Source organism: Cheilinus undulatus, linkage group 1 (assembly GCF_018320785.1).
Source record: "Cheilinus undulatus linkage group 1, ASM1832078v1, whole genome shotgun sequence".
Classification (NCBI taxonomy): Eukaryota; Metazoa; Chordata; class Actinopteri; order Labriformes; family Labridae; genus Cheilinus; species Cheilinus undulatus.
In genome coordinates this window covers 44,612,076-44,637,360 of record NC_054865.1, presented here as the reverse complement: position 1 = coordinate 44,637,360, position 25,285 = coordinate 44,612,076, and the positions used below count along the sequence as shown (strand labels likewise).

General features: G+C 39.9%; 1 protein-coding gene across 16 annotated transcripts in view; it reads left to right on the top strand.

The window, feature by feature from the left end:
* baz2ba (bromodomain adjacent to zinc finger domain, 2Ba) overlaps window positions 1–25,285 on the top strand; it is a 105,350-nt gene that overhangs the window by 2,856 nt on the left and 77,209 nt on the right. For all 16 annotated transcript variants that reach the window (XM_041786608.1, XM_041786524.1, XM_041786777.1 and 13 more), the window contains exon 2: window positions 17,026–17,068. The gene's annotated coding sequence lies outside the window, so the exon portion shown is untranslated. The remainder of the gene's footprint in view (window positions 1–17,025; window positions 17,069–25,285) is intronic.

Below are 25,285 nucleotides of genomic sequence, written 5' to 3'. Positions count from 1 at the left end.
TTGGACAGCTTTTGAGAAGACAATCCCATGAGCACACATGGCTGTATTCTCTATAATCCTTCACTATTGAATATGGGTCTATCTTTTTTTAATAAAGGAGAATAGCCATAGTTCTTTTAAAAAAGGGAAGTGAAGTGAGATTTATGAGGTGTTAGTGATATATCGATCAAGTCGTCAGGAGAGGATGCTGCTTAAAAACATGTTACAGTGCTACTTTGTTCAGTGAGTGATATCATCTAAATGATGTCAGATGTACCGGGCATGTGAATGATTCATCTTTTAATTACTAGTGAATGTGAAGTCTGCACCTTCATTTATTTTACGCCACAACACATTATTTCTGTTCAGTGTGACAGACACTCGTAAGCCCGTCTTGTTTATTCTTTAAACTTTTTTGAAGACGATGAGCTCATTAACATGGCAGAAGTGTGATTTGGCTGTGTAAGTGTTCACCTGTGTGAATAAAAGAAGCTAACATTTTGCTCATACCCTTAATTGTTTGCAGGAAAATTAAGTGCAAAGTCTTAAATCAGGATTTGGTAAAGGTAAAGTGTTTACACCTGTACAGCTGGCCACACCTTGCAAAACTAGTGATCAACACATGATTATCAAACTGAACTGTCAGTGCCCATTTTGGTGTTAATGTGACTGAAAAATGGCCTAAAATGATCATAAGATAGACATTTTTGTTAAGATTTCAATTATGACTGTCAGCGTTAATCCATTTATCGCGATGCAATTAAGTCCCTTAATAAGTACATAATTTCTTTTCTTCTTAATCGCTGTAACTGTGTGCTTAGTCATCCCTCACAGCTTTGGTTCTCAACTGGTCAAAAGGACCCACCAATATCTCCTCAACAAGAAACTGCAACCCAAGTTTAAAAGTTTTCAATGATGCTTAAGTGGTTGATATGCTGCAGTCTGGACCCTAGATGGAAAAAAAACACGACTGAACAAAGAGACTGGACAAAATTTTGTGAGGACATGCATGCAAACACATTTTACCCTATTTTGTTGTGATTATGTAGATTTTGGTTGCTTTTCTTTAAATCTTGACAGATTTGGGTGTTGAAGGCCTAGCTGTTAGGTCACGCCCCGTGTAAGGTTCAAATCTGGTCGGTGGCTCTTTCAATGCATGTCATTCCTGACTCTCATCCCTGTTCCCAACTCCATCTACTGTCTTATCTTTATAATAAAGGCAAAGAAGCCCAGGATAAATCTTTAAAATCTTGTGAAAGGAAGGCTTCATCATGGGAAAAGCATTCTCCTAAAGATATTTCTACCCAAGATAACGCCATAAATGATAATCCAAAGAAGAAGAAAGAGAATGAATGTCCTTGTCCAGCATAGCAGAGCATGTGAAATAAGTACGCTAATGCACCTGATTTCACTTTAAGAATCTCAGACAGCTCAAGTCATCTGCAAGTTGCCTTATCAAACATTTATTTTTTTACTGCTGCCCTTTTTCCTTTTCAATCCATAACAAGTTCCTTTTGCCATGGTTAAGTTCATGTGATAGTGCTGCAGCGGCAGCTTTTCGGCTACTATGAGTTGGTAACTTGGGGTTGTAAAGTTCCTACAAGTTTTCATGTTGGAATTCTGAGTTCAGGGGGCATTCAGGGTGATGTATCCCACTGGTAACTTGGAATTTCCTAGTGCGGAGATCAGCTGACCTTGCAAAGCAGATGGATTCCATCTTGCAAAGCTACCATCTGAACAGATTCGACCCTGTGAGAAAGTGACAGGAGTAAGAGAGGCAGTACTTTTGGGCATGGCGGAGTTGTGATGTAAGCAAGTGGCGACAAGAGGCCGGTACAATTATGGCAGAAAAGATTAGCATAGATGCTGCTATAGCATCTGTTTCATCAGAACTCGACGACATTTCTTCGTTAAAAGAACAAAGAATAGCATTATTTTCAGCAAAAATAACAGCGTTATTTTCTTTTCAAAAACGACAAAAGTTGCCATGGTTCGCGTTATGCAGTTCTCTATGGAGTTTATTCCTTGGTAGCACACCTGGGACGTCACGTGCTTTGTTGCTCTGGTTGGTCCATAAGAGGTGACAGGCAGAACGTTCATTCAGTCACCCTCCGAAATTTTTTCAAAGGCTCTGCCCTTTCACAAACACAGTCTATGGGAGGTTTTCCAGATGGATGTGTAAAACAAATCCATCTGACGTGTCAGGTTAGAGATCAGCTGGAACAAACCATAATCTTTGAACTGAAGTTTCTTTCAAAATAAAAGGAGGTTTGTATCCTAGCAGGAAGGAGTTATCCTTAGCTTTAGACGGTCAAAAATCTTAGAGTTGCATGTTATTGGATTTTTGCCACATCCGATATGCCGATATTTACAAAACAATTCTAGCCGATACCGATATTAATATTTAAATATAGTCCAGACCTTAAACTTCAGTCCTTAAAACAAACTATTTAAAGTTAGAGGATGAACAAATGAATACATTTCAGTCCCTAAAACACACTTTAAAGTGTAAGGAATGATAATGAATAAAGAAAAGACTTCAGTTGACGTAGGTGAAATATGAGCAGAAATGTCTGTATCTGCCAATACCACTTATTCATTTTTTAAGCTAAGATTTGCAGATACTGATATGTACCGATGGTATCATTCATCCCTCCAAAATGAAACCAAAACAGCTTTAAATACAAACAGTGGACTCCCAAAATGTGCCTAAAAACGGGTTGACTGTGCTAGTATCTTAGAAATCCTGAGATTAAAAAGTAATGATTTGACAGCCCTAATATCATTATAAAACATCAATACCAGCTTCTAGTTTGTTGCAGATTAAGTCTTTAAGTTAGTGGTTCATATTCTTAAGGCATAATAAGAAGCTGTCTAGTTGATATTGACAAAATATGTCACTTTATTAATCCAGTATTTCTGAAAACGTAACACTTATCAACTGTAGAAAGTGCTATCACTCTATGCCTATCTTGTAACCCAAATTCTTCATGACGACTGATGTAAGTATTTTATATTTAGACCTAGATTAATTAGACCTACAAACAATCGATTGATAATAATAGCCATCTGGGAACTCTGTCAAATCTCTGCATGAGAGCGCTGACACAGAGCTGTGAAATTCAGAGAGGAAGTAGAGGTCTGCTCTGTGTTAACCAAATGATTCAAGAAGTGAACATTAGACAGAGTCCTGATCACATTTCCTCATCCTTCCCTTCATCTGTCAGCCATTTGCATATGACTGTTCATGCACACACATGCAGAAAACAAGAATGACAAAAGAAATAATGTAGCAAGAATCTGATGACTTTTATCAGACATTAATCCTGTAAGGGCTAATGGTCCTTTGAGAAGGATCAGGGTTTTAGTGAAAGCCCTGAAAGCTTCTAAGCATTAGATTGATAATACTTCTTATTGTTACAGATCAAATCAGCACTTCTGTATCTGTCTCAGCCTTCAGTTGTGTTCTGTGTGTTGCGGGCCCAGCTCATATATTGATACGTGTTTACAAAGCCTCGCAGGTTAATGTCCTCTCAGTTGGAAAGTTGGTTAGCTCTCAGATGATCTACCTAACCTTATGTTACCTTGCTATTTTGGTGTCCTTGTCTGTTCACTGGATGTTCTGATAAGCATCAGGGTACATTGTCTAAAGTGCATGCTCAGACAGCGACGTTTAAAGTAACAGTGTCAAGTGTTAAGACAGTCAGTGGCCATAAATGTCTGTGTCTGTATAACAACTTTAACTTGAAACAAAGCTAATGAGATAAGGCAACATATGCCTCCTGTTGTACAAACAAATTAACTATTTAAACAGTTAGAGGAGCCAAAACGGAAAAGCATTCATGTTAGTTTCTCTACATTTCTGCATGGATTACATACGGTGGATTAATTACCAAACAACAAGCAGTGTAAAGTGCATGTGGGTCACCCCGTGTTGACTTTCAGGAGACGGGAGACAGAGCGGCCAAATTTGGGAGGGAAAGGCGATAAGCTGCTTCTTTGCTGCTCGTCCCCTGGGCCTCTATTTATCATTCAATGTGAGAATTTCCTTGATGAAAGTCAAGGTTGTTTGTGCATGCTCTGTCTCGTTGGGATGCCTGTTTTTCCACCAGCAAGGTGAAAAGGTTGATTTTCCCCCTCCAAAGAGAGATGCCTTGTTCGGAAAGTCCAGGCTAGTTTCTTTTAATGAAGTCTCAAAAGGTCCTGATGATTTTTCCACTTCAGGGCTGTTTTTGTTTTGTGCATTAGCGAGGGGGTGAAAATACAGATGTACTTTTTGTTTCGTTGGAGCAGCCAGTCTTCGTGATTCACTGTTTGTCTCCGTTGCACATTCATGTGGTAAAGACATAGCAAAGAAGGTTATCGCTTTATGTGAGCTGAAAGCATCCATTTAATATTGTCTTTAGACAAGAAACATGGCGACATAATGAATGCATTTCTTGTCTTAAAAGGAAATCACATCAGTGTTATTTGGGTTCATTAGAGACATTCAGGCTGTCTGTACATTTACTCTGCTGGTTTTAAACAGCATAAAACAATATGTTTGCTGTAATTTCCCACCTCTCCTTCCTCTTGTAGCTGCCTCTCTTTTTATTTTAGCAGGAATGCATTTATGGAAATGGCACTCAGGTCTGGAAAACCTGCTATTTAGCCTGATGTTTACCACACCTTGACATCCTCAATCTGTGGCAGGGGGCCTGTATTTACACTTTACTCTTGATACACCCATGCTGGCTGCATGCGCTCAGATGGGAAAAGGATACTGGGAATGGAAAAGAAATGGGAAAAGGTTTGGGATGTGGGAATGGGAGTGATATTGGTTTCTCTATTGGCGTGCCTCCTGGGTCAGTGGGGTTCTTGATGATACTATAGAGTAGCTTGTAGCAGGCAGGGGAGCTGTGAGCCTAGGTGGGTGTTAGGATGCACGTAGACTCACACACAAACATCACTTGCAGTCAGAGCACTTGCATTTACACATGGGGGCAAGACACACACACTGACACACACAAATGCATGAGATTGCGCCTCGACAGCCCCCATTTATTGATCTTCTTCAGCATTTAAAATCTGGTCACTGCTGCCACAAAGGCTTTTATTTTAGCTGTGCTGGCAAAGACGGCTTCAAGCTAAGCTAGAATTTTAAATATTTACCTCCTACAGAACGCCATGAGAAATGACAAGGATAGAGGAAAACAAATACGAAAGCAGTTTTGTGCTGTGCAAAAGCTATATGTGTATTTGTTCAGAGCATGTTTTATACAAATGACACTGGTACAATCAGCTCTCTCTGTGTCAGCTGTGTAAGCGCTACTGTTAGGAGTAGGAATCTGCGCATACAGCACCCTTCCCTCCATGAAGTCTTTATCTGAAATTCATAACCATCCTTTATTTCTCTCCAGGAGAAAAGTTGCAGAAAAGAGATAAGCGCTCACTCAGACTCAAACTTTACACAGCAATGACCTACATGGCCTTACCTTGTTAGCAGCCCAGGCTGAAATGCTAGAAGTCACAGGATTAGACACTACTGGACCTGGGACAAGCTGCTGTTTTTAGCCTTTAAAAGTTTAAAATGGATACTCATGTGTAGAGTAGCGACTCAAAGATGCCTAATCCTCAGAAGCCCTACAGCACGTAGTCTCACATTCATTACTATCTCTCTCTCTCTCTCTCTCTCTCTCTCTCTATGAGTGTTTCTCTTTCACTTTTCTCACCAGACACAAAATAAGGTGGTAAAATATTAATACGGCTCTTTTCTTCTTAGGAAATGTTTTCAGTTAGTCCCAGGTGGTGTCGAGGAAATGATTTGGCTAGTTCTGCTCACTCTACATTTCCAAATCGTTTGTCTTGAAAGGTCAAAACACATCCCAGTCATTTGGAAACCTCTCCATGTTGTAGTGAAATTCTATGTTAGGGGAATATTACTTGTTAGGATCTCAACCAGACAGCCGGACCACAAGAGTTTCTTCATCCAGTTTAACCTGCTGCCGCTGTTGTTATTTTTCTCTTATCCAGCTTTGAAAGCCAAACCCTGCTCGGTCTGTGGCATTGTCCCGCTTTCCCTCCCTGTCTGTCTCTCTTTCTCTATCTCTCTCGCCTGTGCTCTCTCTCACTGAACGATGACACTGAGAGACAGCTGTAACGTGAGACGCCTCTCGATCCTGGCAGGGGCTTCGAAAAGCCGAGGCAGAAGGGAGGGAGCGGGCCTTTATCTTAGACTGGGGGCGCTGACCTCCCTTCATTCCCCTTCTCTCTTTCTTTTCCTTTCTCTGCCTGTCTCTAGGTCTGCTAGCATATCCTTTCCTCCCCCACCAACTGAAGCCAAGACTGCACTATCAAACAAGTGTGACGCTGAAACGCTGTCCGCTCATAGCAGAAACCTGATGAATGAAACTGAGCCGCTTTTAACTTACTAACATCTCCCCTTATCTTGATTTTGAGCTACATGGATGCAACTTCATCATGGAATGCATTGAGCAAAGGGTTGACATGTGTTTGTGATCCTTCATAAGACCTCTTCCTGTGTATTTGTGCGTGCATGTGTGTTTGGAAGAAGATGGAAACATTCACACAACCCCCGGACTCCAGGCTATGGCTGCTAAATCCTCTGTGAGAGCTCCCGTGTGTAATCCAAACATTTAGGGCTAATTTAAGCATGCAGGCAGGAGCAGCATCCTTTAGGAAACAACAGCTCTCACTCTCTCTCTTCCTCTCTCTCAATCCCTCCTCCAGTGTGTGTACATGTGTGGATGTGTGGGGTTGAACTCTATATGTGTCTGTGTGCATGTCTCGTTGTCGCTGCAGGGAAATGAAAGCACTCAATCACTCACCTGTCAGAGTACTTCAGATTCTGTCCATAACACACGCACATACACATACACATGGACACATATGTGCATGCACACTCACCCCTGAGGGTTTGACAGGACTGGCCCTTTATTGACTCCCTTGATCAGGGAGACAGCAGATCCATTTAATAGAAGCTGCACACACACAGAGGCAGGCATTGAAATCAAAGTGGATTCACATCTGCTCTCCACACAGCTCCACTGTAGCGCTTTCCGCTCGTACAGCAGAACTGGTAGTCATTTAAAACTGTGGCTACAGTGGGTGTTGAATTAAAATTTGAAAGCCCATACTAATAGAAGTCATGATGTATGCCAACTCTTTTCTTGACACGGTTGCTACGTACCCCTTTGATTTGGGTCTTAACCACAGTCTTGTGTTATTGTAAAGGGGGTCAGTCATGTTAATATAATCATGATACAAGCCCGGCCGGGGTTGTAGGCATGTTCTGTTGGCCTTGGCCCCGGTGCTTCCCACAGTTGGCCGTGTTTTGTGCTGAGTGCTTTGGAAGGCCAGTTAGCCAAGAGGGTGCTGCGAGGAGATGTGACAGCTGTGTTGGTCACGGCTACTCTGACCTTCACACGTCATCTTGATGGATCATCAGGGCTGTAACGATACTCTGAACCTGTTGTACAGGCCTGAGCTAGCTCTGATTATCCACTGGTGATGATCTAGACACACTGGACTGATATCATTCCTCCTGTTGGAGTTGTTCTGACCAGCAGTGTAGTTCCTTCAGTTACTTTGGTTAACATTTACTAATGCAGAAGTAAAATTACTGGCCAAGTAAAAGTAGAAAGTATTTCATCTCTGTACTTGAAGTACTGAGTACTGTGTCGCTACTTAAAATTAAATCTTTTCTTTTTGGCAATAACAGCATGAGAATATAGATCTCCAACAAGGTTGTTCAGATAAAGTCACACCTTTATAATCAAGTAAGATGCAGCTGCTGCTTTCAAGTGGATATGGCTGCAGACCTCTATGGTGGACATTTTGGGCTCATCTGTTGCAGACCTCTACAGTGGGGCAACCGCCGTGGGGCAGGAAGAGACATACTTTCCCAAATGGGAACCAAAATGACATACTGAAAATGCATATTTTCCCATCGCTGTCAGAGACTGCTGTAAGTAACTATTTTTCACGACAGCAAAATTTTATGAACAAAAATCAAAAAATTTACAAAGGAAGATATGTTTTGATTTGACACACCATAAACTAAGAAAAACCCAAAGAGGATTGTGGTTAGGCACCTGAACCCTAAAGGTTAGGGTTAGGGGGAAGGGGATCAAATTTAAAATAACACCACAAACTAAGGAAAAACCAACACGGGTTAGTATATCTCTTCTCCCCATATGGTTGAGGTTGCCCCATAGTAGAAATCTGCAACAGATGAGCCCAAAACGCCCCATAACAGAGGTCTGCAGCCAGATCCTCTCGCTGTTTTGGGATGTGATATGGAGCCAGTCTCTGTGCTACTGACCATCATGTGTTGTACTAAAAATAGCACCAGTATACAAAAAGCTACTCAATTACAGCATTTTGAGTAAATGCAATTAGTTAACCTTCCCCCTGCATCCTGCAAAGGATAACTATGTTATGGAAAAAGACATGTAAGTCATATTTAGTCCACTTAAAATAGACCTTCAGTATTTGATTATTGTCGCCTAACTATTGCTGCTCCAGGGAGTGAGGATTGTTATGAAATTAACAGCAAAAGAAGAGCAGATTTCACCATCACCACTGGTCCAAAAACTGAAGGCTGAGACAATTACATGATTATGCATTTTGAGGCAACTTTTCCAAATCAGTGTTGGGAGTAATGCATTACAAAGCAATGTGCCAGAGCTCTCCATTTACTTTTTGTTGCCTTTGCCATTCTAGGAGTAAGGATTTTAGAAGTGGGTATACTGTATAGAGCCCATGGACTCATATGCACTACACCAATGATTCTGCACCTTTTTGTCCTTCCCAGTACTAACTGATAGCTGAATTTGCAAGTCAGTGAGTGCCGAGTATAGATCTGATATCAGTGCCATACCATAAACAAACAAACAAACAAACAAGCAAACAAACAAACTAAAACCTTATCATTTGCCCTTTATGGAGGTTAAATGATTGCTATTACATAGCCTGTCACAAACTAAAACTTTTTTATCAACAAATGCAATATATACCAACAAATCCAAGACAACATTATATAACAAGAGGTTTTACAAGCATTTGAAACAGAAAAATCAACCCAATCATCCTGTTGTTTTGAGTACCAAATCATAACAAAAGTTATTTCATGGAACCTTCCATAAAAATCAAGTCCTCTCATTTATAAAATATAACAATAATGGATAGAAATTACCTCACTGACATGGTTCCCTCTCTTGTTTGTGTTGTACCATGTTAGGGTCTTCACTTCTTTACATGAATGAGCTTTACTGATTGTTTTTCCCTGATTAAATATGTGTTTATATTGGATAGAGGAGGCCTTTTGGGTTGAATCTGGCACTCATTAAAACCTGTAGAACATTGAACAATGAAGAAATCCTACCTTAAACGAACAAGAGAAGCGCATTTTTAAAGATGTTTTGCCTTTATATGATTGAGACCCAGGGTTGTCCAAACTATAACCTGCATGCCAAATGCAGCTCATGGTCCGTTTGAAAGCTGACAGTATCAAATTCTAAAATGAAAAGCAATGCGGCTCAGTTAGAACACAAAGCATCTGCTTGACTGTATTGCATTTCTTATCCCTAAATTCCACATACTCTGTCTGCATAGTGATTTGCTTGCAAACTGCGCTGCATAGCAAATTGCTCCCTTCCTGGTCAGTCTTTGCAATTTCGATGCACATGCTCTGGTCCATCTCCACTGTGTACCAGAAGTGCCACTTTGCTTTGTTTCCCTTGAGGTATGCTGCGGGTCAATTTCAGCAGCACACGCAGGCAAACCACGTCATTCCACATAGAGTAGATACAGTGGAATGGCAGGAAAAATTTGCAAAGCATCTGGTCAACATCAACAGACTCCTGATAGAAAATCCCCTCTGTATCAACATTACATCTTGTCCTGTGTCACAAGCTACAGGTCACCAGTTGGTCAGTGGGTCACAGGGCTACTACAGCGCCACTTAAAAACAAGAGCTAACTTTTAAGGTGGACAAACCTCATAAAGGCAAAAAAAAGATGTTGTTTACATTCACTTCTTATGTGAACTTGTCGTTTTCTTGTGATCCCTGAAATCTGATTGGCCGCTCCAAATGACAGTCATTGGCTTCTTGCCTTGTCAGCCAGTAATTACAGCTGTTTTTTCTTAATTAGCAAGCATATCCTAATAGACAGTGGATTGGTTACATCTATTTTGATATATTTAAGATGAGGTATGTCAAAGTGGCCCACTCATCCTTGTATTTATTTCTTTGTGGCCATCAGTGAAAGAAGTTTGGACACCCTGGTTTTAAAAGGATTGTATCCTCTGCTCATGGGTTACATGCTCTGACTGCAAGGGCAAACTGGCACCCCGACTTAAGCCGAGCTAACATTAGCCACAGCTAATGCTGCTGCAGTTTGCAGCCCAATCAGACGTGCTGTGTCCACCAAAAGGCTGAAAAAATGCAGTGTGAAATGGCTTCATAGCTCTTATGGTTGATTTATTGCTAGATTGGCAGTATCATTATTTGCTGTTGTCACATAAGCCATAACACATCCATAGCTGCAGCAAAGACCCAAAACACCTTTGTGATCAAGTTCTGATTTTCCCGGTTTATTTGCTGAGTCAGACTGGTGCAGAGACTGCTGTGCACACTGGTTTGACACATGTTTTATAGAGCTAAAAATCACAGTAACAGATTGGTACTCTGTCACAAATTAGAGGCTGTATTAGAGGCATGTGTGGCACTGCTTAGGCATTGGACAATTTCATGTCAAATGCAACAGTGTACAGTCACCCCACAAGAGGCCAGATTGACTACATCTCTGAATGGGGATTTATCTTGCATAGAAAAACAAGAAAAGGAAGTGGATTGGCTAATGCAGCAACGGGCTCCCTGCCATTAACAGAAGAGTTATCATGGCAACACAAAAACATGAGCACATACAGAGTCACAAAGACAGATGCACACAATCCTGCCTGCTATTTCATATATATATATTGTACCTCTCACAAATGGATTGCACTAATGTTCTGAGCTTTTCGTCGGTCTCTGAGCGCTTTACTTTGTGTGTGTGCGGTGTAACCCGTTCCCTTGAGATGCCACTTGCTCCATCAAGTCAAGGAAGAAACCATTTAGAGGAATGACAAACACACACACACAACACAGCACCGGGAGGCTGGGAGGGATTTGAATCGCACTAACGTTTCTCACACAAAGTTCTTTATTCCTCTACCCGCTCCTTACTTCGCCCTGAACATACACTCACTCACATACAAAGGTAGTCGCACAGAGATTCCATTTTGTCAGCTTTCAGCCCCAGATCATGTAACAATAAAAGATGCTGCCCTGCAGTTAAACACTGCCAGTAAATCACAGGGCAAAGAAAGCTGGGAGAAGCACTTATTTTTAAGCAGCATGAGAGACCACACTGGGGGGGAAGGGGTTGAGACAGATAGGGTAAGACAGAGAGAGAGAGAGAGAGAGGAAGAGAGAGCTTCTTTGTGCACTGTGTACTGGCATTGTGTGTGATGAAGAGATGAATCACTGCTATTTAGGGATTGGTTTCCTGCAACTGATTGTGTGACGACTCGGTGGCGGACAGACTGTCAAGACTTGCCTGTTTTGTTCTGGGGGCTTCAGGAAAATGTCTGCGGCCAAGTCTCGCTCGCTCACTCCCACAGGGCCCCGTGTGCCAGAGATCAACTGAGACAACAGAGACAAACACCTCACCAGTGTCGCTCTTCTAACAAGGCATCAAATATTCAGAAGCCAGGGATTTTAGGCCAATCTCAATATGTGTACTTTCAGAGTACACTTGTTTTCTTTGCTCAAATACCAACACAGTTTTTATTCTTCTTTTTAGCAAAGGAGGCTCACATGAAACACGCTGCGTGACCTTTCTTCGTCTTCTTTTCCTTCTATTGCTGGTACAAAACTCAGACTCTTGTCTTTAACCGTGTTTGGATGCCTAAGAGCTGCTTTTTGATTCCTAAAGTAAAGTCAACATCTGCATAGCTGAGGGAAAGGGGGGTAGATTAGGGAAACCAAACAAGACAACTCAGAGAGACATCATAACAGTTAGGTTGTGTGCTGCCCATGTGTGAGCTTGCCTGGAGTGTAAAAGCAGGTAATTATAACTTTGCAGATAGTTCCTGTTTTTCTCTGTTTTTTTCCTCTGTGTTTTTGCCTTTCAAGTTAATAAGATGGAAATTACTTGTAATGACAGCTATTAGAAAGATGACATTTGATTGTTACACAAAAATAATAAGTTCACTCACATGACCCAGGGCAGTAATTTGTTCTATCACTTCAAATAGTGTTGTTAGTTAAAAAAAATCATGATTAGACATAGTCCCTCTCATTAAAGTAATTCTCAAGTGGACCTTATTTTTTCCTGTTGTGATAAAGTGACATTATTTGTGCTATTTTTAATCTATTAGACTGCACCAAATTAATAGTTTCCTGGATAGGGAATCGATAGACTAGAGGCCATGTCCACAGGCCCTTTGAGGCTGACATCCCTGAAGCATGTGGCCCGAGGTCAAATCCAGCCTGTGGCTTCTTTCAGCCTGTCTCCCCCCTTTTTCTCTCCCCTTTTTCTGATGATCTCTCCCATCCAAATAAGGGGAAAAACTTCCTAAAAGACATCTTAAAATGATTTACCCGGTTGCCTTATCCAGCCATTTAGAGAAACTGCTTGGCCTTTGGTAGCTGGTTGTGAGAACCAAACATGCATCCAAAGATGAATGGATGTTTGTGGTATTATTGGTTAGGACTAGGTAAATCAAATGTATAGGACACTATGAGTCAGCTGGATTTTAAAGGGATCTGAGAAGAGCATGACCACAGATGCAGCTTGTATTTTGTGAACTAGGGACTAAATGGCCTGTAAACAGATGAGTCAAAAGTAGGGATGCACCAAAGTGGATTTTGTCAATATTCGATGTGCAAATTATTAGCCAATCCTGGTATCGTTGCTGATATTTGAATGAAGTTCAGACCTAAAACTTAAGTCCCAATACACCATAAGGTAGGGATGATATTGGTGTTGGCAGATATTAGCTGAAAATGTCAACTATGGGCCACAGGTGGCCCTGTGACTATGTCCAGGTTCAAGTCTGGCCTCAAGCATGTCATTCCTGACTCTTTCATCCCCATTTCCAACTCTATGCACTCTCCTCCTCTCTAAAGGCGTAAAGCCCAAAATATATATGTTTAGTAAAAACAAAGTTTTCAGTTTTGGCAGACATAAAATTCCTGCCAACATTTACGGCTGACTTATCAGTTTTACTGTAATACTATAATCAGTGGTTCTCAAAGTAGTGTCGGGACTCCTGGGGGCTTTGTGCCACATCATATATTCTAACCACCTCTGGGGACAGTAGGAGTCCCCAGTCTGCAAAAATCCCATATCATTACCTATTTCAAGTTTGACGAATGAGGATGAACAACAACAAAGTAAAGCTTACTATAGAGCTGTTGGTCCTGGCTTAAACTCCATAGACTTACATTTTATGTTGATATTGCCAATAATGTTCATATAAACCCATAATAATAATTAATAGGAATGCATGAAAGTGGATTTTTGCTGATATCAGATCTGCTGATATTTAGGGTTGCACAATATTATTGGTACAATATTGGTATCGGCAGATGTTAGCCTGAAAAGTGAGGTATCGATATTGGCAGATATGACCATTCCTCTGATATTTACAGCCAATATTTTGGCTATAAAAATAAAATCTGCCTATATCAGCTGGAAATATTAGCTGTACGAACACATAAGTTAGTTTTAGTTTAGGCTGGACCAACAAACTGAAGTCAGCTAGAGTCTTTCTCCTTTTTATCACTAAAATACATTTTAAAATGTGTTTTAAGGACTCAAATGAGTGAATTTGTTTTATCTGAAACTTAAAATTTTGTGTTTTAAGGACTGAAGTTTTGCATGTCCACTGCATTTAAATATCTGTATCAAAGTTTGTATCAGCTAGAATTATTTTTTAAATTTTGACACATGGGATACTGGCAGTACATCTTTACTGACATTAACAAATTTATTTTGGCAGATACTGGAACCAACAAGGATAACTGAAGTTAGTTCAGACCTAAGACTTCAGAACTGAAAACACAACATTTAAATGAACAGATTTACGAAGTTCAGTCCTAAAAACACATTTTAAAGTGTAAGGTTGGATTATAAATAAATAAAAAAGTAGGTCTGTCGGTCCGGCCAAAAACACAAACTTTTTGGTTGTATGGCCAATATTTACTGCTGTTATGGGCAGATTTTTATAGCTAATATAACTGTTGTAAATATTGGAAATTTTCACATCTGCTACTGATATCATGCTGATAACATTGTGCATCCCTAATGATTAACTATTTAAGCTCATATCAGTCCATATCAATATTATGTTATAAATATAATGATGTGCATTCCTATTGTAAAGATACAAATTCATCATCAAATTATTATGTTATTGGGAAAAAAAGGCATTTAGAGATTATGTTATGTCAGAGGTTTTACTTTTATACTTTGGTTTAGAACAAAACTATTTTGAAAAACTCCTTTACAAGAGAAACCAAGCCAAGGCAGCAGCCATACAAAAATCCTACACACTATAAACCAACTTTAAACACCACAACATGAGAAAATGTCTCAGTTCAAACCAGGAATGTAAATACACAGTGGCTTTAAAAAACTAATTGTGCTTCTTTCCCATCATTCTTCATGATACTTCATGATCTTCATGATAAATGTGTAAAGAGAAATCAGTGTTTCCTGCGTGGCCATATAACTGCAAAGCCTCTTAATTGATCAAAATAAAAATGTGTTCAAAAGGCAACCATATTTCAGATTTGGCAACTGAAAGCTGGTAGCTGGTTCAAGGCCTGGCAACAAATTTTGATGTTGGCGTTGAGCCCTGGGCTTTTTGATAACCGTCCCTTTTGAAATATTTGATGTGTGAAGCTGAAAAAGATAAAGTTTTAGTTGATCAAGTCATTAATCAATCAGCCACTACTGTGATAATTGATCTGCTAATCTGAGCTGTTTTCTCCTGATAGACAAATGGATATTTGTTACTTCAAAAAAGCATTTTGAGGTGACATTTTAGACTGTTCTGAATAAAACACAAGATACTTGTGCCCTAAAGAGGATGAGCGCTCAATGAAGAAATCCCTAATCCATTACTATTTGCCTCCACAAGTCAACCATGCAGACCGATGGGACATTTTAGACTAATTTATTTATGATATAGACATTTTAACGTAATTTATTTATTTATTTAATTCAATGAGAGCATGATTTACAGTACATATAAAGAAATAAATAATTTTAATTGCAGTTAAAGTTAAGTTGCGCTGACATGATTCATTTGGAAACTTGAGTTGAAGAGAGCTGCAGACGTCATGTCTGAGGAAAAAAGTCATGTTTTCATCCATCTGCCATTGATGTTAAACTAAGTAGATCTTACAGTAAAATGAGGTTAATAGACTAACAGCCTGATTCCCAGTCAGGCAAATGATGGCAGACAGCACTGGCTTTCTTATCCAGTGTAATTCACCTGCCTCGTGGCTGGCAAATCATTTTCTGTGCTGAAGCCCTATGAGCAGAGATCCTTTAATCATCCACTAATAGGCCTTTATGAAAAAGCTGAAGATGAATTCAGCCTACCTGGCTCTCTGTTATCATTATCACCACGATGAGTTATCAAAGTATTTGTGTGTGTCTGCAGTCTGTGCATGCGTGTGTGTTTGTCTGTCTGTGTGAGAGTGTAGATAATGAAGGGAGCCATTGCAGTTCGATGAGTGTGGGTATTATCAACACCGCCATTCGAGGTGATTTCTGTTCTGTGATAAAATTGAGCTGTAATGACAGATGTGCGTTGCATTATGTGTCACAGACTTTGACATGACTGCAAGGCATCAAGAAAGACAAAATCACTCAGGCTCATGAGCTGTTATATACCCATGTATGTTCTTGTTACACCGTGACTCACTCCATCGGGTGACATTTACATAAAATATCAACAAACAGCTGAGAAAGCTTCTCTTTTAGAAGAAAAGCACAATTCGTCCCAGAACTAAGAACCAGAAACATATCATTGTAAGAGCTGATCACACTGGCGCTGATGAAGGGTCTGACAAACTTGATTCTAACATTGCTGTTGACCAGATGGATGTGTTTACTGTCAACAGGACCTTGTTAGATAGCTACCCACACATGCTGTTTGTGTGTCTGGAAATGCCCATAAGAGGCTCCTTCTCTCAGTCTGTGTGCATGCTTATGAGGAGACCTGAAGTTACTGTTTATTTTGATACCATCTAATCATACCAGCACAAGTTATAACTGACGTCGCAGAAGTTGAGGCTGAAAACTTCTGCAGAGTTTGGCATGAGTCAGGCGTTGTTTGTGTAGGAGAATATGTGTATATTAGCATGAATTAAAGCTGTTTGTTTGCTGTAGTATGTTACACAGAGCAGGATGGCGTCTGTTACAGTGAGCCGTTTAGATTAGGCTCAGGCTGTAAGAGCGCAGGAGGGCCTTAGAGACAATGCATGAGAGATGGGCGTGAGAACGCCGGTAAGGCTTGGTTCTCTGCAAGAACTGTCTTGTGTTTGGGGAAAATATCCTCACACTCAAAGCTCCAGTGTCTAGATCCATTTCTAACAAACAGGTTTTGCAAGAAAGGGCTCGGGGAGAAAGAGACTTTTTGTGTGTTTGAATATCTCTCTGTTTGTGTGTCTGTGTGTGTATGTAATTCTGTGCGCAGCCACAGCTGTGTTCAGACATCACTATGTTTTTGCTGTTGTTTGATGTGTTTGAAAATCCCCAAAAAAACTAGGTTTAGTGAATGTAAGTTAGATATTTATGCAGTTTTGGAAGCCTTATCCTCTTCTTAAAAGGAAAAACTTCCAGCTTTAACACAGAACTGCATATAAACTAAGCCTTTATTATCATATAAATCAAAGCTAGCTTTAGAAAAGCATGTTATCCCTAAGACTCACATGATATTTATAACCTGAACTTGGTCTTTTGTTTCTGCTTTTTTCTCCAGGTGTTACAGCAGTTATGTCAAAGAGCTGAAGACATCTCTAACAGTGAGTACTGAAGAGCATTCACTTCTCCTCTCTCTTTTTCACTCTTTGCCCCCGGTTTATGTCTGTGTGTTACAAAACAGTTGATGCGTGACTTTTTAAAATACATATTGTCACACACTTCTGCTTTTACATCTTTTTTTTTTTACACAGCACGCCAGAACAAACTTGCAGACTCCTCCAGTTTCAGGCCTAATTTGATTTTCATTCATTCAGTGAAAGAGGATGTTTTTTTTTCTCCCCCAATTAAATTTAACAAGAGCCCCTTGAAAAGCAGTTGTTATGATTACATTACAAATTCGGGGTTCATTCAGTGAATCAAGCAATTAATTAGATTTCTCCCATTTTAATCAGAATATTTGTCTGAAACGTAGGCGCCTAATAAACATCCGTTGAGTTTGCTATCTGCTCTGAGCCAATGCTGAATGTAAATGGTTGTTAACTGTGCCCTACAGTGCAGTGTTTAGTTGTTTATGTGTATGTGCAGCCTGAATCCCTCTCTCTCCATCCTTTTCTTTGCTTTTCTTTTCTCTGTCTCTGTGTGAGAGCTCGCTGTGCTCAGGGGCGCGGCTGCGTCCTCAAGGCTTCACTTCACACACCAAGGTGGCAGTTTGTTGTTACGCACACAGACAATGACTTGCACTTTCCCTTCAGCCTGAGTTGATGGCCTTGTGTCTGAGAGTGTGTGCGTGTCACCAGATCTAATGGGATCTTTTATAAGTCGCTTTTCACAGAAATACCTTTTTTGACCGTGTTGAGTGTTAGCGAACCTGATACATCTGGTCTAACTCTTACTGCTCCATCACCGACTGTGAATGATACATTACATCCCCCACAGGTTGGAGCGAGCTGGTTGTATCATTTGTGATAAGTATTGATGAGTTCTCTCTTGGGGAATCAATTTCTAGAGGGGTGTAGCCTTGTAGATCACCACCCCCCCTTCCACGCCTGGCTGTTTCTAACTGGTGCCTGACTTTTTCCTGCAGCCCCACAGAGAGCAAGCACAGCAGAGCACAAGGAAAGATGGAGCTCATCCAAACAGCTATGGTGTAATTAGCTGACATTTGTTGCTTGGAAGACAAGAGAAGGAAAAAGGAAAGAGCTGCTCAACTCAAACACCCAAAGGAATATGCAAATGTTGTGAAAATGAAAGAAAGACAGAGAAATGTGTCTAATGGCATGGAGATATAATTATATTACATTCATTTATGTTAGGCGGCTGATTGTGTCATGGTGTGTTTTATGAACCCAGTGAACTTTGAGTCACTATTTTTGTGTTCGAGTTATGCCACTCGATCATGAACTATTGGTCTTAAGAAAACCAGATCAAACCTTTGCTGTTTAGCCCTCTTGTTTCACAGAGCATGTCCTGAGGTATTCAGCTGCTCAGTACCCACATGAATCAGCCATCCACAACCGAGCTGATTCTCCAGTTCCAGGAAGGTTGCGCGTGTGCATGAGCGTGTGTTTTCACCACTGTGTTTGTGTGCATGCATTTAAGAGAGCGTGCCGTAATGCATGTCGACTCTCTGTGCTTTAGCCAAGGTGCTGCGTGAAAGAGCAGCAATGCTTACGCAGCCCCATCTGCTTGATCCGAGCTTGAAATGCAATGCCTTTTAATGACAAAATACTGAGTGGCTGGGAGGTGTGCGGAGAGGAGTGTGTGTGCTAGTGAGTGAGTTAGAGAGGGTGTGTGTGTGTGAGTGTGAAATAGAGAGGAATAAAGGGAGAGGGAGAAGGAGAGAGAAAAACATCTCGAAGGTCAGGAGCAGCGGGCGGCCGTAGGGGAGAGACACGTGAGACAGAGATAGTCTTGCGTCAGCCCCACAGCAGTCCGCTCTTTATGTGTGTGTGTAAGTGTGTGTGCAAGTGTGTGTCCTGTGGGGCCAGCATTTCCATCCGCATCCCACCGTGTGTTACAACGGAGCAGCATGCCAGTGTTTCTATTCTGAGTGTCTCGTTCTGCAAGACTAGATAGATAGATAGATAGATAGATAGATAGATAGATAGATAGATAGATAGATAGATAGATAGATAGACAGACAGACAGACAGACAGATAGACAGATAGATAGATAAATAGACAGACAGACAGACAGACAGACAGACAGATAGATAGATAGATAGACAGATTTTTGACTTATTAGATTTAAGGATGACATTCATGATTACCTGCAGTTTCACTCACACAGGTACAGACAAGATGAAAAATCAAATAAATGTCAGAGATCTTATCAGTGGCTATTCTCAAGATAAATTGATGATGTAATGAGTAAGAATTCCAAATTATCTCTCTTAACACGTAATATCTTGAAGCAAGGCAAATTGCATGCATATTGTGGACTCTTCTATGCTGATAAAATACAAAATTAAAGTAAGTTGCATCTTTTCTTCCTCTGCAACTGTTGCAGAATCTCTGCATGCAGGCTTAAATTAATTACTTTTATGTTAATCTATCTAAAAAAGACAGAAATTAAGGTTTTATCCAGAAAACAGGATTAAGTGATTCTTTTAATTCAGAAATACATCCTTTGTATAAATTGAGTCCAAAACACACTGATGCTAATCCATCATGTCATATAACTTGTCATGATTGCCGTCCCTAGCACACACTGACAGCAGCGCACCAACAGTCAAACTCCCCTCCAGGCCTGGTGCTTTATACCAGAGCCCGAAGCCCACATGGGGCTTTCCTCCCCACCTCACCAGTAAGTAGAAAAACAAAGGGAGCAGTGGTATTTAGACAGCAGCCGAGGCCTCCCACTTACTATACATCTCAACCAAAAGATGGCACTAAATTTATTTTTCTGTGCCCTAAACAGAGCTGCTACTACAACAGCCATGGCCGTCCACGCCAAGTAGAGCAGTGGCGTAAAGCCCATTTTATGCTCGACATCTTCATGAATCGCGAGTATACATGCATCAAACAGGACATCAAATCTTAAGACATGCCCCTTTGCGGGGTTCTCATGTGACAAATTTTTTTCCCTGCCACACAGATCTCAGAAATTGTAACACACAGGACATGCCAGGTGTCAAGATGGCCGATTTTGAAGAACTTTCAGTTACGGAGTTGAGAAAATATAAAAACATCTGTATGATTCTTCCTTGAAGGATCACAGGGACAGCTAGATTATTAATATTCCTAGCTTGACATATCACACAGTAGTAAAAGAAGAAGAATGGTGTACTTCCTTATCTATCTCTTGCATCGACGCAGAAGCATATTACACTCCTTCCTGTCCCACCTGATTGAGTGGCTGAATGGACTGTCTCCTCTCCTATTTTTTTTTTTTTTGTTTTTTTTTTGTTTTAGCAAAAAGAGTTGATGTTGGGCAGTGACTTGAAAATTTAGTTTAAATTGCAATAGGCCTACTGCAATTTTAACATCTTCAAAGATGCAATATGTCTTGAGCTTGAAATGTGTGTCAAATACAATTTTAATACAAGTTTTTCAGCAAAGATGTTGTGGTCTACACATAATCCAAACATTTTCTTTTCCCCCTCCTTTTTTAAAGGTTTTTTGGGGGGCTTATTTAGGTAGGATAGCCAAAGACAGACAGGAAATATTAAGAGAGAAAGCCAAAAAGGCATGCACCAAACAGTGCTGAAACTGGAAATCAAACCAGTGTGTTTAAGACCTGTGTATATTGGCGCCCACTTTTTTTTTAATCCTTTATTGCAGGTGAAAACCCACTGAGACCAAGATCTCTTTTCCAGGGGCGCCCTGCAGCAATACAATACAAAACAATCACCCACTGAGATTATAGTGAAAATCATTGTCACAATTATTATTAAACATGATTACTACTTGGTTTTACACTTTGAAAAACAAACAATAAATGAATATTAATGACCAAAAAAAATAACTGGAAATTAACAGCTTGCAAAAAGAATGTACAGAAAAAGGATGACTTTTATGGCCAAAATTACACAATAAATTCAGAACCATTCATCACATGACTAAACTTAGAGACTGAGCAAGTAACACAGGATGTGGCACAGTGATCGATGAATCAAGATTGTGTTGTTTTTATGATCTTGGTGAGCAAAAATTTTGATTGGAATTGAAACTCAATAATCTGACCAGCACCAGCACAGACAGATAGCTAGATAGATATTTAGATAGATAGATAGACAGATAGATAGACAGATAGACAGATAGATATATAGATAGACAGATAGACAGAAAGATAGATAGACAGACAGACAGATAGATAGACAGATAGACAGATAGATAGATAGATAGATAGATAGATAGATAGATAGATAGATAGATAGATAGATAGATAGATAGACAGATAGATAGACAGATAGATAGACAGAAAGATAGATAGACAGATAGACAGATAGATAGACAGATAGACAGAAAGATAGATAGATAGATAGACAGATAGATAGACAGATAGATAGACAGATAGATAGATAGACAGATAGACAGACCTATAGCTAGATAGATAGACAGATAGACAGACAGACAGATAGATAGATAGATATTTAGATAGACAGATAGATATATAGATAGACAGATAAAAAAAGATAGATAGACAGATAGACAGATAGATAGACAGATAGACAGAAAGATAGATAGACAGATAGACAGATAGATAGACAGATAGACAGATAGATAGATAGACAGATAGACAGATAGACAGAAAGATAGATAGATAGATAGACAGATAGATAGACAGATAGATAGACAGATAGACAGACCTATAGCTAGATAGATATTTAGTTAGATAGATAGACAGATAGATAGATAGACAGAAAGATAGATAGATAGATATTTAGATAGATAGACAGATAGAGATAGACAGATAGATAGATAGACAGATAGATAGACAGAAAGATAGATAGATAGATAGATGACAGACAGACAGATAGATAGATAGACAGATAGACAGACAGACAGATAGATAGACAGATAGATAGATAGATAGATAGATAGATAGATAGATAGATAGATAGATAGATAGATAGACAGATAGATAGATAGATAGACAGATAGACAGACAGACAGACAGACAGATAGATAGACAGATAGATAGATAGATAGATAGATAGATAGATAGATAGATAGATAGATAGATAGATAGATAGATAGATAGATAGATAGATAGATAGATAGATAGATAGATAGATAGATAGATAGATAGATAGATAGATAGATATTTAGATAGATAGACAGATAGAGATAGACAGATAGATAGATAGACAGATAGATAGACAGAAAGATAGATAGATAGATAGATGACAGACAGACAGATAGATAGATAGATAGATAGATAGATAGATAGATAGATAGATAGATAGATAGATAGATAGATAGATAGACAGATAGATAGATAGATAGATAGATAGATAGATAGATAGATAGATAGATAGATAGATAGATAGACAGATAGATAGATAGATGGATAGATAGACAGATAGATAGATAGACAGATAGATAGACAGAAAGATAGATAGATAGATAGATGACAGACAGACAGATAGATAGATAGACAGATAGACAGACAGACAGATAGATAGACAGATAGATAGATAGATAGATAGATAGATAGATAGATAGATAGATAGATAGATAGATAGATAGATAGATAGATAGACAGATAGAGAGATAGATAGACAGAGAGATAGATAGATAGACAGATAGATAGATAGATAGATAGATAGATAGATAGATAGATAGATAGATAGATAGAAAGACAGAAAGACAGATAGATAGACAGATAGCTAGATAGATGGACAGATAGACATACAGACTAGTGGTTACGTGTTGTACATTATGGATTACTTTGAAGCAGTCAGTCATTGGCCTACAGATAATTCTTTACATGGCTCTTGTGACAGTGGAAGGGGAAATTACACCTTCTAGCCTGAGGGGAAGGAATTTGTGTGTCTCGCAGCCTGTCACAAAAACCTGAATAGGGTTTCATCAATCCTAGCAACTACTATCATTTTTCAGCTCTTATTCATGAGCCCTCTTTTGTTTCTCACTGTGTCTTTTTTTCCCTCTCCCAGTGCCCTTTAAACTGGTGCTCTGTTAGATTGGGGAAGTGTTAGAGATAACGCCTAAACATTTAGTACTTTGTACTTGCCTTGGAGCTAAGATTGTTAAAAAAAGCTGCCGGGAGATTGTCCTCAGGATAGGGAGCTGTGTGGATTCAACAGACACACTCCAGCATTAGTTTAGGCTTACCCATCCATCTCTTTTTCACTTTAACTCCCACTTTCTGCTCACAGAAGAAACACTGACCGTTCCCCTTTGCCTCCCCCGGCCCTCGTGGTCTCAACACGGCTCAGCCCTCTTGCCAGACTTTTGAATCACCCCCACTGCAAAAACAGCCTCCTTGTCCCAATGAAGGGCTTCAGCGTGGGGGTGAAGCTGCTCTTTTACAGACCCTTGTGCCATGAATCACTGCTTGCACCCAGGGAGCCTCAGTCCACTCGGGGGCTGCCTGCCCGCACGATAATGTGCGTGGTCATGAGGGGGCCATTTTGAAAGGAGGGTCAGACAAAACAGGAGCTAAAGAACCCAAGCTGTGAGCTTTCCCATACAGGCCAACAATGGAAGAGGTCTTTGTGTGAGTGTCTGTATGTTCATGCGCGTGTTTGTTGTAGTAGAGGGGAGATGTTTGACACACAATGCTGAGTTTTGGGTGTTATAATGTAACATAATTGCATGTCAGTAATTTCTGAAACATTAGGAGTGGACCTTTAAACCTCATACATCACAAACCTTTTAGCTCAACACAAACAGGATTGCAATCTGAGCTGCTTGGACTCAGCCCTAATGCCTATTTGGATGTTAGGTTTGAAAACAAGAGATGATCAAGCTTTAGACATCACTTGCACTCACATAACAACCTGGAGATCACATCATGATCACTCTAAAGTGAAATATCTGAAGTAGCCCAGAGAGAGAGAGAGATTGCTACTGCTGGGCAATTTATGAAATAAAATATGTCATTCTAGAAATAGCTTCCCTGTGGTAGTAAAAGTATTTTGAAAGTCTTTATCTATTTATTAGTGTCAAATTAAGGCATTGAATGTTGTGACTGGAGTTAGAAAAGGGTTACATTTCTGTTTCAAGGTCTTAATTTTCCTCTGGTCGTGCATAGGATTAACTAAACAACATATCACACCAGGACTGTTCAGAGTATAGAGTCTTACTTGTTCTTCTAAGTTGTTTTTACATTATGCCTGTAATGCCTGAAAACAAAACTAAAATCTTTTCTGCCCACAAGCTCTTTTGGTTTGTCTGAACAGCCAGGAATTGAGCCTGAGGGCAATCACTTTTATGAGTTTGTTGTGTTTCATACAGTTCTGTTAACTCAGCAAAAAAGCTAGCTATAGCTAACTGTCTTATAAACCCCAGCTGCCATCCACAGATAATGATTTAGCAGCATTGGCAGGAGGTGATCCACAGGGTTTATTTCAGGTTAGTGAATGTAGCTGTGAGCTGTTAAGTAACTGTTAGTTTGCCAACAAATACAGAGGTTAACTTGCATGCGATATGTGTCAGTAAAGTTTTTGTTAGCATCGTTTCTCAGAGCACTAAGACTTAAAATATTTTTGCTCTTGAGACAACGTAGTGAACTCAAGCTGCAACTTTTGTTCCTTCAGAAACACTCTCGGCACATATTTAACCATTTTGTTGCAAAATGGATATACAGTTTTACTGCATATATGTTCAAAAGATGCTCCCTGGGTCAGTCAAGCAGCATGCTTTGACTTTGACTCGGCTAAAATTTTGTTCAAAAGTAGCATGAATCTGAATGAGGTTGCAACAAGATTTATGCTATAAAGGAGGAGGTTGGGGGGCTTTGCCAGCAGCAGCAGCGTAGTTCATCAACATTAATGCAAGCAGGGATTCGTGAAAGTACGTCATAACTAAATACACCACTGTGCTTAGAGAAAGAGCTGGGATTGGCTATGGGAGCTAGGAGACAATAATTGGAATCAGCTGGCAGTCAACTGATCATGGCTGGGTGTATGACTACTGTGTCCTGCATGAACTAGCAGTAAGCCTCGTTAGTTTTAAAAATTAAGCCAAAGCAGAAGTGCAAAAGTCTGCAGTTTTTTTGAGGAAAAATTCACATGGGTGAATTTTTTGGCTCTTCTGCTTTTTTTTAAGAAGTAGAGTATGCATGATTAGGGGAATGGCTTATTTGACTGCGAGCCAAGTGTGCTGTAGCCAGGGGTGTAACGGTATTTA